Here is a 13,505-nt window from a genome sequence, read left to right on the forward strand (position 1 = left end):
GCGCCTTGAGACCCTACGGGTATGTAGCGCGCTTTACAAATGTCACTGATTGATTGATTGAAAGACCTGGATGGGTTTTTCGACATTGTGGTACCTGTAGATTTGTGGACCGAATGCAAAATAGAAATTAATTGGCCTAATGATGAATATGAGAGAGACCCCAAAACTGGAGCTCCCTCACCTGAAGTAATGAGGAAATATGATCAAGTCATACAATACCTAAAGAAAAAGGTGCCCGCAAAGGAAACTGACTGGACCCGGATAGATAGAACTACCCAAGAGCGCAATGAAACTGTCCACTCCTTTTATGAAAGGTTACTGCAGGTGTTCAAAACCTACAGTGGAATTGATAATGTGGGCATGAAAGACATGACCCATTTTAGTTATAGATTCGTGTTAGGATTGAGGCCTGAAATATCCCAGTGGATTCGAGATAATAAGATCAGTTGGCAAGGCAAGCCCATAGATGATGTCCTCAAGTATGCCAAGTACTGTGAGGATGAAATAGAAAACAAGAAGAAAGCCCTCAAGGAGAAGGTTATGTGGGCACAAGTGAAATTGGCTGAACAGCAAGAAAAACAGTTAAGTAAATTGAATAATACTAATAATGCCCAAAATCCCAATGCTGGAGGAGGAGGGAAACCCCGGGTAAAAATGAGTCGGGAGGAGGCTATGAAGAAGTTCCCCTGCCACGGGTGCGGTCAGATAGGGCATTGGAGAGACGAGTGTCCACATCTGCAGGCTGGTAATGCCCCTGTAAATGGTTTGAATCCACAGGTGCAGAAAGAGGGGACAAGAAAGAACCAGCAACAGGTAAAGCTGCCTCCAGTGCCTCGCGCTCCTAGACCGAATTATAAGAATCAGGGTCAGCAGAATGAAAGGGCCGAGGTATGGGAAGGAGAGAATGAGAGAAATGCAACAATTCCACAGTATTTGTTAAATGATTCTTTCCTCTGTGATGAACAAGATTGACGGGGCCTGAGGGGGGAGGACAAGGAGTGCGTACTTGGCGCCTCCTTACCGGTAGACCAGACTGGACCATACATCGAAGGAAAGGTTGAAGGAAAAGACGTCACCTTTCTGTTGGACACTGGTGCTACCCGTTCTACTGTGAGAACAGTGGATGTTCCTAACCTACCCCTCTCGGGAGAAGCAATCCAGTAACTGAACCCATGGAGATTTCCATAGGAAATTTCAAGGAAATGCACAGATTTGTGGTCTGTGACTCCAGTCCCGTGAACCTGTTAGGACGAGATTTGTTGTGCAAAATGAACTGTACCATCTTTTGCACACCAAATGGTGTCGAGATTCAGACCCCAGATGAAGATGGCCTGTACAAATTGATGTTAGTAAGACCTGACACAGAAATTAGACCCCTGTCCGTTGAAGACCTTCCTGAAGAATTGCAGTCAAAAGTGGTACCTGAAGTATGGGATTTCACAGGAAGAGATGTAGGCTTAATGGCAAATGTAGATCCAGTTAAAATAGCCATAAAAACAAATGCTGTGTACCCAAGAACCAGACAGTATAAAATGAGTGCAGAAGTAAAGGCTGGAATCGCAATTGAAATAAACAGATTACTTGAGGCAAACATCATACAGGAAGTAATGAGCAGTCCCTGTAATTCGCCCATAATTGGAATTAAAAAGCCTAGCGGAAAGTACCGGGTAGTGCAGGATCTGCGCAAGGTAAACCAAATTGTTGTACCTTGCTGTCCCATTGTGCCTAACCCTGCAGTGATACTGTATCAGATTCCTTGGAATGCGGAATGGTTCACTGTCATTGACCTGTGCCATGCATTCTTCTCCATCCCATTGCATCCTGAAAGCAAGTTCCTTTTTAGTTTTGAATTTGACAGCCATGTCTATGTCTGGAATCGTGTCCCCCAAGGGCACACCGAAAGTCCATCGATTTTAAACCAGATCCTAAAAAGATGTCTTGAATCTTTAGTACTGCCAAGAAAGTCTGTTCTGGTACAGTACATAGACGACCTTCTGGTGGCGTCTAAAAGTCAAACTGACTGTGTCACTGACACCATTGCCTTGCTGAATCACTTAGGAAAGGGAGGACATAAGGTATCACCAGACAAATTACAGTTCTGTAGGAACTCAGTGAAATATCTGGGGCACCAGATAGAGAAAGGGATCCGAAAAGTCACTACAGAAAGGATCAAGATAATCCAAACTATGGACCTGCCCAGAACCCAGAAAGAAGTAATAATGTTCCTAGGAGTTGTAGGATACTGCAGGCAATGGATTGTAGGATTCCCAGCACTAGCAAAACCCCTGATAAAAATGACCAAGAAAGGAGTGGAAGACCCAGTCAGTTGGGACGAAGAAAGCATGTCCGCATGGGTAAAATTGCGAAATTGTCTGTGCTCAGCTCCTGCATTAGGAATGCCTGATTATTCCAAGAACTTCGAACTGTTCTGTGACACAAGAGACAATTGCGCGCTCTCAGTCCTGACACAGGAGCATGGGCTGGTCAGGCGTCCCGTGGCATATTTTTCGGCCACTTTAGATCCAGTGGCTGCTGGATTACCCGGATGCCTGAAGGCAGTAGCTGCTACTTGCGCCAGTCTGGAACAGAGTGAGAATATTGTCATGGGACATCCTGTCACTGTATATGTTCCACATTCTGTTGTTATCTTACTGACCCGAACCAAGACCCAATATCTCACCCCTAGTCGGCTGACTAAGTATGAGAGAATTCTAATAGGTGCTGAAAATGTAATTATTTCCCGGTGCAATGTCTTGAACCCTGCAACCCTGTTGCCTATTCCTCTGGATGTAGAAGCAGAGGATGAAATGGAACATAACTGCATAGATTTGACAGAATTCAGCACTAAGCCACGTCCGGATATCAAAGAAATAGCCTTACTTGATGAGGATATTATGATGTTTGTGGATGGCTCATGTTTGAGACATGAAGATGGAGGTTTAAGTGCTGCCTATGCTGTAGTCACATTGGCGACAACCCTGGAAGCATCTTACCTATGCGAAGTAAAATCTGCACAAGTAGCAGAACTAATCGCATTGACAAGAGCTTGCAAGCGAGGGAAAAACAAAAGAGTAACCGTTTATACCGACAGCCAGTACTGTTATGGGGTTGTTCATGACTTCGGCCAACTATGGTTACAAAGAGAATTCATGACTTCCTCAGGTACCCCTATCAGAAATGGAAAGGTGGTACAGAACTTACTGGAAGCAATCCAATTGCCCAAAGAATTGGCTGTGGTCAAGTGTGCGGCTCACAGGTCTGGAAATGATGATGTGACAGCCGGAAATCGATACGCTGACCAAATTGCCCAGTTTTGTGCCCGACACAAAATGTCCCTCCAAATTGGATTATGGGGTGGTGGAAACAGCTGCCAACTGATGTTGTTTGAAAGTGTATCTACATGGGAGGAATTGAGAGACTTACAACAAGCAACAGACAGGGAAGAAAGGGACAGATGGAGGATGAACGAATGCAGAATCAGGAATGATGGTGTGGTGGTTAACCAAACTGGTGTGCCTGTACTGCCAGACAGCCTGGTAGACCCAATGGTCAGAATGATACATGAACCCACACATATGGGGAGGGATGCAATGTGTCGTGTGTTTGAAAAGGTATTCTATAATTCAAAATTCAGGAACCAAGCGGAAAAACTTTGCCAGAGGTGCCTAGTGTGCCAAAAATTCAACGCAGGAAAGAGGACTGTAGTAGAACAAAGTACAATTGGAAAGGCAGAAGGTCCCTTTGTCAGGATGCAGGCGGACTTTATCCAGTTGCCCATGTGCAAAGGATACAGATACGTCCTAGTCATAGTTTGCCTATTTTCTAGATGGGTGGAGGCCTACCCAGCAAAGAAAAATGATGCCCTAACTGTAGCCAAACTATTACTCAGGGAATTGATACCTAGATATGGAATTCCAGAGACTATTGAAACAGACCAAGGTGGGCACTTTGCCAACGATGTCCTAAAAGAACTCTGTAGAGCATTTAAGATGGAGCAAAGGCTGCACTGTGCATATCATCCAGAGGCTTCTGGAATAGTGGAACAAGTAAATGGTACTATCAAGTCCCGACTTGCGAAAATATGTGATTCCACCAAAATGAACTGGATAGAAGCTTTGCCCCTTGTGCTGATGAGTTTGAGAAGTATTCCAAACCGAAAAACAGGCCTGAGCCCCCATGAAGTGCTAATGGGGAGAGTGATGCGACAGGCATGGGTACCTGGACACAAACTGCTAAGTATTTCTGATGATTTGGTACTAGAATACTGCAAGCAGCTGGGTGACCAAGTGCGTTCTATCTCTCACCAGATTGGAGAGACAGCTGACGACTGGCCCAAGACTCCAGCACATAAACTGAAACCAGGTGATTGGGTGGTGTTAAAGAAACACACCCGGAAGAGTTGCCTTGGACCAAAGTGGGGAAAGCCAAGACAAGTGATCCTTGTCACCACAACTGCTGTGAAGTGTGCTGGCGTACCGAAGTGGATCCATGCCAGCCACACGAAGCGGGTAACCGGAGAAAACGCGACTGAAGCTGAAGGTAGTCCAGCTGAGGAGACTCCCGAAGAGGGTCCGGATCTCGCTGACATCGAACTACCGAGCACAAGTCAAGACGTTGATTGGTTCCCTGCCGACGACCAGGTTCTTGACCCAATACGAACCAGAAAATATTCCTACCTAGATAGTGAGTGGGATAGTGCAGGTGAGACAGAATTAGAGGACGAAGGTCAGGTCATCGAGACTCACATCAAACCTGATCAGGAAATAGGCCAAGTAGGGACAGATCAAGTCATTGACACTCCTCCTGAAACTCCAGAATCTGGAAAGGGTCAGATAGTGGTTAAAGTTGAAGTTCATGCGGAAGAAAATCAAGGGATCGAAGTGCATGAACAGGAACAGATAGATAGAGGCGAACGTGTTCAGGAAGCAGAATCCAGATCGCCTGAAAGTAAAGAACAAATACCACTCCAACCTGAACAAGGCCAGCCTAGAAACCAGGCAGAAGAAATAGATGAAAGACCTGGAACTAGTCAGACAGGAAGGGAAATAGACACTGTCAAGACAAAAGTGCCACAACGAAGTGAAATCAAGAGGGTTCACGAGGAAGGTCAAGTTTCCTCGACCACTGAAAGCCACAAGAGTAAGGGTGAACCCCGATACATCAAAAGACTGAGACTCCGAATAAAGACAGTTGAAGAAAAACAAAAAGACCAAAAAAGGGCTGAAAGTGAAAGGAAAGAAGCCCGAGGCAAGTCTCACAGAAAAAGCGACAGAGTAAAGAAACAGAACAGGTTGTATCGGAGCCCTGAATGGACTTACTTGGTGTTGGAAGAAATTGATGAGCCCAACCACAGTGGCAAAAGTGACGAAGAGTCCATTGCTGATCGGAGTTCTGACGAAGACCCTCCTTGAGACACGCCTAAGTGAGCCTCTGGTATAAAGAAACAAAGAGGGGTCAAAAAATAACCACCTGTAAGCTATAATGTCTGATTCAAGTGTCAATGGAAGATCCAGATTTAGTTGTTGCAAAACCTGCTGTAAAATATGCTTATGTAGTGTAGCAATGTTGATAGTGATATGGATAGGACTAACAGTCTTTATACCCTTTATGATAAGTAAAGATCCTAACTTGTACCCTACTGAACCAGTGACGTTAGACTCAGAAGTTGTACAGACTGAAGAAACACCACAAAGTTTAGAAAAACGTGACAATACAGTTAGCATGAGACAAACACGACATAAATTAGAAGCATCAGATGAGGGTGGACTACATTTTCACAAAATGAGAAACAGGACACACTTAAATGTCTTTACTAACCTCTTAGTGCACTATGTAGAAGCTATGGAAATAGAAGATTGTTATGTTTACATGAAGCTACCCACTTCTGTAGCTGAAGGCGTGACATATCACCATTTACCCCTGACCTACGGAATTTCCTGTAGTATATTAGCAAGCTTATTCTATAGAAGCACTTTACAGTACTATTACTCAAACACTGACGTAATATTTTCAGAACTTCCTGTTCGTGGAAACCTAAACCTTGTACATATTAGAAGTGAGGTGACCCGTTACATGGGAGAATATTTTCTGACTATAGGTGACATAGACTTAAATGAAGCTAGACAAGCTAATCTGACCTGTTCCTTACAAGAGCAGGAAAAGATGTTTATAAAAATGGCAGAGAGAAGGAGAGAAAAGTTTCAGAAAAAGGCCACTGACGAAAAGGATAGAACCCCTAGGTGGGCAGAAAAGATGGAAAGCACCTCAGAAGGCGAAGCTGCTCCTGCTTTGTTGCTGGATTTTGAACGGAAAGGGAAACTCTGTCTTCATAGAGAAAAGACTAGTTATTATAACAATGTATTCATCGGTTCCAGCGAGTGTGAACATAATTACAAGGTAATTGGAGGTTGGGGTTTCAAAAATGGGTCAGAACCTGTGTTTCCCGGAATTTATTATATCTGTGGGAACAAGGCTTATTTCAAATTGCCGGATCACTGGTATGGAAGCTGCTACTTTGGCATTGTTTCCCCAAAAATATACCATGTGAACAACGCTGCTGGAAGCAATGAAAATATTAATGGCTTAGCGCGTAGAAAACGTGAAAGTGTAGGAGAAATTGTAGGTGATATATTTAGTGCAATGATACCTGGAATGGGGGTAGTTCTAAATACTCACAGAATCTGCAAATTGTCTACAGTAGTGGACCGGTTATCAACTGACACTGCTGCTGGATTCCTGCTGGTCAATACTGAAATGGTTGCGATCAGATCAATGGTTTTACAGAATCGCCTTGCTCTTGACACCTTATTGGCAAAAGTGGGCGGAGTCTGCAGGATGCTGAAGGCGCAAAATTGTTGCACCTACATACCTGACAAAAGTATCGAGCTTAAGAAATATGTAAGGAACATAACTAATTTGGAAAAAGAATTCAAACCTTTAGAGGTAGACAGTGCCTGGAAGAGACTGACTGATGGTCTCTCCTCTGTAGGTAGTTGGTTTTCTAACTTAGGCAAAAGTCTTCTGTGGAAAATACTGATGCCAATAGCTGGAATAGGTGTGGCTGTACTGATCATATTAATTTGCTGTAAATGTCAAAAGTGTAAAAAGAAGTACACTGTTAATAAGAGAGGAGTGAAGAGAAATGTTGATGAGTTGGAATTAGAAGAATTAAGAAACCAGATTTATAAAAAGGCCAAAAATCATCATTCTCATAGAGAAGCTGAAAGAAAACTCAACAATAAATTTGTTGAAATAGAAATGAACGAATTGGAAGAATGAAGTTGGCATCTGTTTCCTGTATAGTGATGATAGTAAATATCATCAAAGAGGGGATTGATGGAGCAAGGATTCGCACGTAAAGCGACTTGCTCTTACTCAAGAACCTCGCCCAACTTGTAATAATATTAAATTCAAACTGTCCGTCATTTATGTCGCCTTTTTCCCCAACACGCGGGTGTCCCTAGGAGGCTTGCCTATGTGTTTTTCCGTAATAACAAAGCTTGCACTACTGAATGGCTGCTTCGCAGAAAATCCAGTCTGCGCATGCGTCGGTCATACCCACGTGATGTGACGCACTCGCATTTTGGAGGGATTTTGTTGCTCATGCGCATTGTTGCTAAAATGGCCGCTTGTCTTTAACCATGCCCTCTGCTTGCTCAAGCTGCTTTTCGCATATCTATCTTTTTCGCACTAACCTTAATGCTATAGATATTATAAAGTAAAGGGTGCAGAGAAGCATTACCTGGTATACAGTGTATTCATTTTGTCTGTATTTCTAATTTGTTTTCGCTTACTTTTCATGTATTACGCATCCATGGGCTGGGGTCGGGAGATGGAATCCATTTTGAAGCCTGTAAACTCCCCGCACACGTGATGAGGGAAAAACCCAACTGCGCAGAAGCAAAACTCAGCCAGCTGGCTCCTGAAGCAAGATGCGCCTGGGAACCTACCTAGGCCATGGGAGAAGATGCTGATATCTACCTAACTTGTGGCACATTGTTTCTATATGCTGTACACTCTCATTGTTTTCCATATTCCTATGCCTGGGAACGTAAACGCAAGGGGCGGGTATGAAAAATTAAATATTCATTGTGGGAACACAGAATTATAGGTGGTAACCATGACATAACCACCTTTCCTGACCAATCATAAGTTGAGAACTTGTCACTTGCAACATTTGTGGGTGGTCTAGGGGTCCCAAAAGAGTATAACTAGTCTAGTTTAGCTTAGAGAAATTGTCCGACTTGTCCGAGTAGCAGACCTGTCACTGACCCTACGAACTCTATAGGTGATTGATACAGAGCGCTGCGGAGCACCCTGTCCACACTTTCCACAAACTCCAAGGGGTGGAGATAGTCTTAAGTGCTGGTGAAGCACTTTGCTGGGAAATTTGAAAAACCCAATCGGGGTTACTGGCGGATTCTGTGCAGAAGAGGGGGTAACGCAGGCGTTGCATCCGAGGCTGCAGGTGTTGGTCGTGCCCTTTGGTGAGCCCAGTCCTGACCCAAATCCTGAGGGGTATCCTGTCCTGACTGTCCGTGAGCTGTACCTGCTCACCTTCTGGTATTCCTGAATCCTTGAGGGTCCTTGTCCCCGAACTTGTCCCAACTGACCCGTGGCCAGGGTTAGTCTTCATTTCCGTCCTAGGTAAATATTTTATGTGGGTGTCTGTCTGACTATACTCTTACTTTTCTTCTTCTTAATAAAGCACTCTTGCCTGTGATATTGCCCTACCACCTTTAAAGTGATTTATATGCAGTTGTTTAATAGTGATGTTCCACTTCTCTCCCTACCTGTAGGATATTATTAAATTGTCATATTATGTTAGTGTGTTCCATTTTCCCTTCCCTTTAGTATGTTTGCAGTGAACTTAGTAAGAATAGCATAAAGTTTAAGAATAAGTGCACATGATAGGTCCTTCTCACGTCCCCTGCTTTAGTTCAAGCCTGTGCTGAATAGCATGTTCCGTAATACTCATACTCTGTAGTGTTCCCTAAATACCCTAATGGTACTTGCCCTAATCCATAGTTAGATTGTGGCTTTAATCCTACTCATTGATGTACTGATTTGTATCTGCCTCATTATCCTGGCATACTCATTTTAAACTTCTTCATATAAAACTTTGAAAACCCATCAGGTGTCTGTGGTCATTATACCTTATCGAGTGTGGATAATTGTACTAAGTGTATAAAAGTTCTACTACTTGTTAGGAATCTTGTTGCCTGTCCACTGCTAGCTCCTGATCCCTCAGGAGTAATGTGCCTGTGGTAAGTCAGGTACATGAATAGTAAGTGGTGTGAGAGTCACCCCCTGAATTACTCATAGTAGCGTGTGAAAAATCACCCGGTTCACGCAAACACTGTCATCTGTATGCACGCCAGGGCCCAGTGCGTGGAAATTTGGTAAGCCAGTGACCCAGGTGAACTGCGCGCTCTATCAAAGGGAGGTCCCAAAAAGGAAAAGAAGGCTGCACCAGAGGACGATACAAGGAAAAACTGTGCAGCAACTGGGAAACCAGGCCATCCACATCAGACAAATTCCCCCAAGGGGAATGGAAAGCCCTGATTGACGCCCACTGAGCCCGCAAGGTGGAGAGAAACAACCCTTTCTCAAACCCCTCCGAGAGAAACTGAAGGACATCAGGCTAGGGACAAACCAGAGGAGACAATGTCAGTCCTTGACACAAACGCTGGAAATTACCCCAATAACGACCATAGGACTTGAGAGTAGAAGGTTACATGTACTGCTGAATGGCCAAAGCTAAATGCTCGGGGATACCTCGAATTCCTTCAGCCCTACCTCTCAACTTGAAGACCTCCTGAGGCTTGAGCCGGGAGAGTCCTACACTGCAATCACTTCTAAATGCTATTGTTGTAACGTATCTAGGGCTCCAGTGTAATTTTCCAGATTCATGCCCTTATATAGATATAACTTATCATATCCTTATATAGGCATAAGAATCATAACCATATTTAGACACAGCCAATGCAGTCCAAATACGGCATGGCTACTTCCACTAAGCTCCCAGAGTACAATGAGTTCTTGAAGACAACCAACCTTCAGCAGTACGAGAATTCCCCCTGCTTCAGTATTGATTTGTCCCAGAACTCCTGGAGTGTGTTAAGAACTTCGAGTTCTTAGTGACGTTATTATGTCCACCCTTACGTCAAACTCGGCACCTTCCAGGTATAAATATGCCCACATCTGCCCTAACAAACACACAGTGGTTTTGGAGCAGATCGACTAACTACTTGCCCGACACCCTGCTGTATGCGAGTGCCGAAGGAAGTCGACCCTCCCTGCTGACGCACTGACAGAGACGCTGTCTTTTCTCCTGCCAAGAAATCCAGCTCCAGTGTTCTCCTGCTACCCTTGCGGGTTTCTGGGAGATCGAGTCCTGAGAGAGAGATACAAGACCTCCTTCATTCTATAACCAAGGTACGGAGCTGATTAGACACTTAGAGAATTCTTGAATAGATTCTTTGCAGAAATTATTTAACTCAAGCTACACCTCACTTACTTCTTCCCTTGTACTAGACTTAGGTTAGGTACACCGGGGTAGGCGTATTTTAGATGCACCAGTTGAGTACTTTTAGTCTTTATTTATCATGGTATGTATTTTATCTATTTTATGTATCTTATGGCTTAGAAACCATATTATGCTTTTCATAATACTCCTTTTACTGTATGCACTTTACTTCATAGCAAGTATTACGATTGTAGCAATTCACTTCTCTTGCATGAGAAAGCAGACTGCTCAATAAATACCCTTTTTATTGAAAACGCCCATCTCTCTAGTTCTCTGCACTTCTGGTGAAACAAAGCATGCACGATTGAATGAGTGAAATAGCCATCTATTGTTTCCGCGACTCTGGAGATGTATTCCTTATTTCAGGGGGAACAAAGTTGTCATGTTATATGGTTGTCAGAGACTAATCCCTTCTTGTGTATTCGAGAAAGTTTCTAGTGACCTCTGACCTAGCTGGCACACACAATTAAGTCTAACATATTCAATAGAGACCTAGTCGACCTACGTCTAAACTATTGTTTATGTTATTCCAATGCGCAGAGCCTACTGGGAATATAGGAACTACGCTACACTATCTTTGCACACTTCTTTGCTGCTGCAGTTTTAAATGAATGTTAGCAGTTTAAAATTTTGCACGCTTTGCACTCACTCTGTTCTTCAGGCTAGAAGTCCACTGCAGGTTGATCGCTGGACTTCCGACGCTGGCGCAGCCATTTTGGGGGTATTATGGTCAGCGGACTAGCTCTCACGTCCCTGACATTACATAAAACAGATGCTGGTGCGAGCGCGCGTCTTGAAGACCTCCTGAGGCTTGAGCCGGGCGAGTCCTACACTGCAATCGCTCCTAAATGCTATTTTTGCACACTGCTTTGCTGCTTCAGATTTAAATGAATTTTAACAGTTTAAAATTTTGCACACTTTGCATTCACTCTGTTCTTCAGGCTAGAAGTCCACCGCAGGTTGATCGCTGGACTTCCGACGCTGGGGCAGCGATTTTGGGGGTAGCATGGTCAGCGGACTAACTCTCACGTCCCTGACATCACATAAAACAGATGCTGGCACGAACGTGTGTCGTGAAGACCTCCTGAGGCTTGAGCCGGGAGAGTCCTACACTGCAATCGCTACTAAATGCTATCTTTGCACACTTCTTTGCTGCTGCATTTTTAAATGCATTTTAACAGTATAAAATGTTGTGCACTTTGCACTCACTCTGTTCTTCAGGCTAGAAGTCCACCGCAGGTTGATCAACGGACTTCCAATGCTGGGGAAGCCATTTTGGGGGTAGCAAGGTCAGGGGACTGGCTCTCACCTCCCAGACTGTTTTTTCTGGACAAGGGAAAACCCAAAAGGAGTAGCACTAGGGTCCTTGGGCAGTAATCTATTGTACAAGACAGAGGACCCTAGTTATTTAGGATCATACAAAGGAATAGACATATACTGAATAGTATATAACCTCTGTCCAGCCGGACAGGATTTTATTATTTAGATTTTTTATAATAGTTCAGGTATCTCAACATTTATACAAAAGTGGGCACAACCTGTGACCCACAGGAAACAAGACAAAACAGGTGACAGGGTTTTATGTAAGAAACGCACAAGGCGGTCTGCACTGTTACTCAATATAACAGACTGAGATTCATTTTGAGCAACCCATTGTTAACGACATTTCTTTGAATTCAAAACAACATATGGTGCTTTTAGAGTCGACGACGTTTCGATGCAATTCAGAGATACATGCATCATCTTCAGGACAGAAACATTAAGTCATGTTTGTCTTAGAATTATTTTGCATATGTCACATAACCACTGTTGCGATTTACATAATTTACAAGCGGAGAAAAAAGGAAAAAACATAAACAAGAAGATATCAATTAGACACTAGGCATGACTGAATTTCATAGTCTGGTAGTACTGTAAAGGTTTTAGAAGTGACATAGTGATGTTTAAAACATTGGTGAAGGTTGTGCAACGTTTTTCCAATTGAATGCGTACCACCTAAGAGTTTGTCTGGTGCTCGGCGTTCTGCGCAAGATTGTAGGTGACATGGGTGACCATGCGTGCATATTCATGCCGGCGTGTAGCCTAAGGTATCAACATAAAAATACTTGTATTCAGCATTTACTACTTTATAAGTTGAGCCTCGAGGTTGCGAGTGATATTGGTGATAACATAAACCATTCATAGAAGCTATGCTTGGTACATACTCATGCAGGCGTGCCAGCTCGGGTTCATTCGCTGAAAAAATAGTTGTATTTGAGCTTAAAGTACTTATGAATTGAGCCGCGGTACCATGCGCAAGAAAACGTGAGGATTCGTGGTGAAGACGCGATAGTAAATAAACGGCGCAGTGATAACTGAGCGGCGCGGTGAACTAAGTGAGGGTTGAACGGGCAGGGGAGTGGGGAGGCTATCTCGGTGGAAAGATAATACCTGGAAGGGCTGAGAGATTTATAGCTGTGTAGCAGTCAAGGACTGTATAAAAGGACGTGTTGCCGTCACAGTGCCGCGAGATATTTCATTGAATCTAAGAGGGCGGGAGAGTCGAAAAGTTATTTTAGGCAGTTACTAAGGAAGTCTTGCCGTGCCAGTGAACGTGCAACTAGGATACTCACTTATGGGTCGGCCAGATCTGGAAATTACCGTGAACTGGGAAGGAAGGGGAGGGATAATTAGCAAAGTGGAGATTTAGGATTTGGGCGAGTGGCAGTCAGGCTGATATAAATCTTACTTGATAAAAAAGTTCCTAGATCGGGAACGCGGCATTGCCGGGCTTCCACGTGGGATGCTAAGAAAGCAAGAATATTAATTAATTAACAGCCGAGGGTCGGGTATTATACAAAGGAGTGTGGGGGGGAAAAAACACTGACATCAAGGGTTTACTTACTGTGAAGGGTCTTGCTCGATGGCAGGACGGATGGGGTTCCGGCGGTGATCGCTGCAAGGGGGTGGGAGGGACAGGGTTTTGAAGATGCTGGAA

Source organism: Lissotriton vulgaris, chromosome 6 (assembly GCF_964263255.1).
Source record: "Lissotriton vulgaris chromosome 6, aLisVul1.2, whole genome shotgun sequence".
Taxonomy (NCBI): domain Eukaryota; kingdom Metazoa; phylum Chordata; class Amphibia; order Caudata; family Salamandridae; genus Lissotriton; species Lissotriton vulgaris.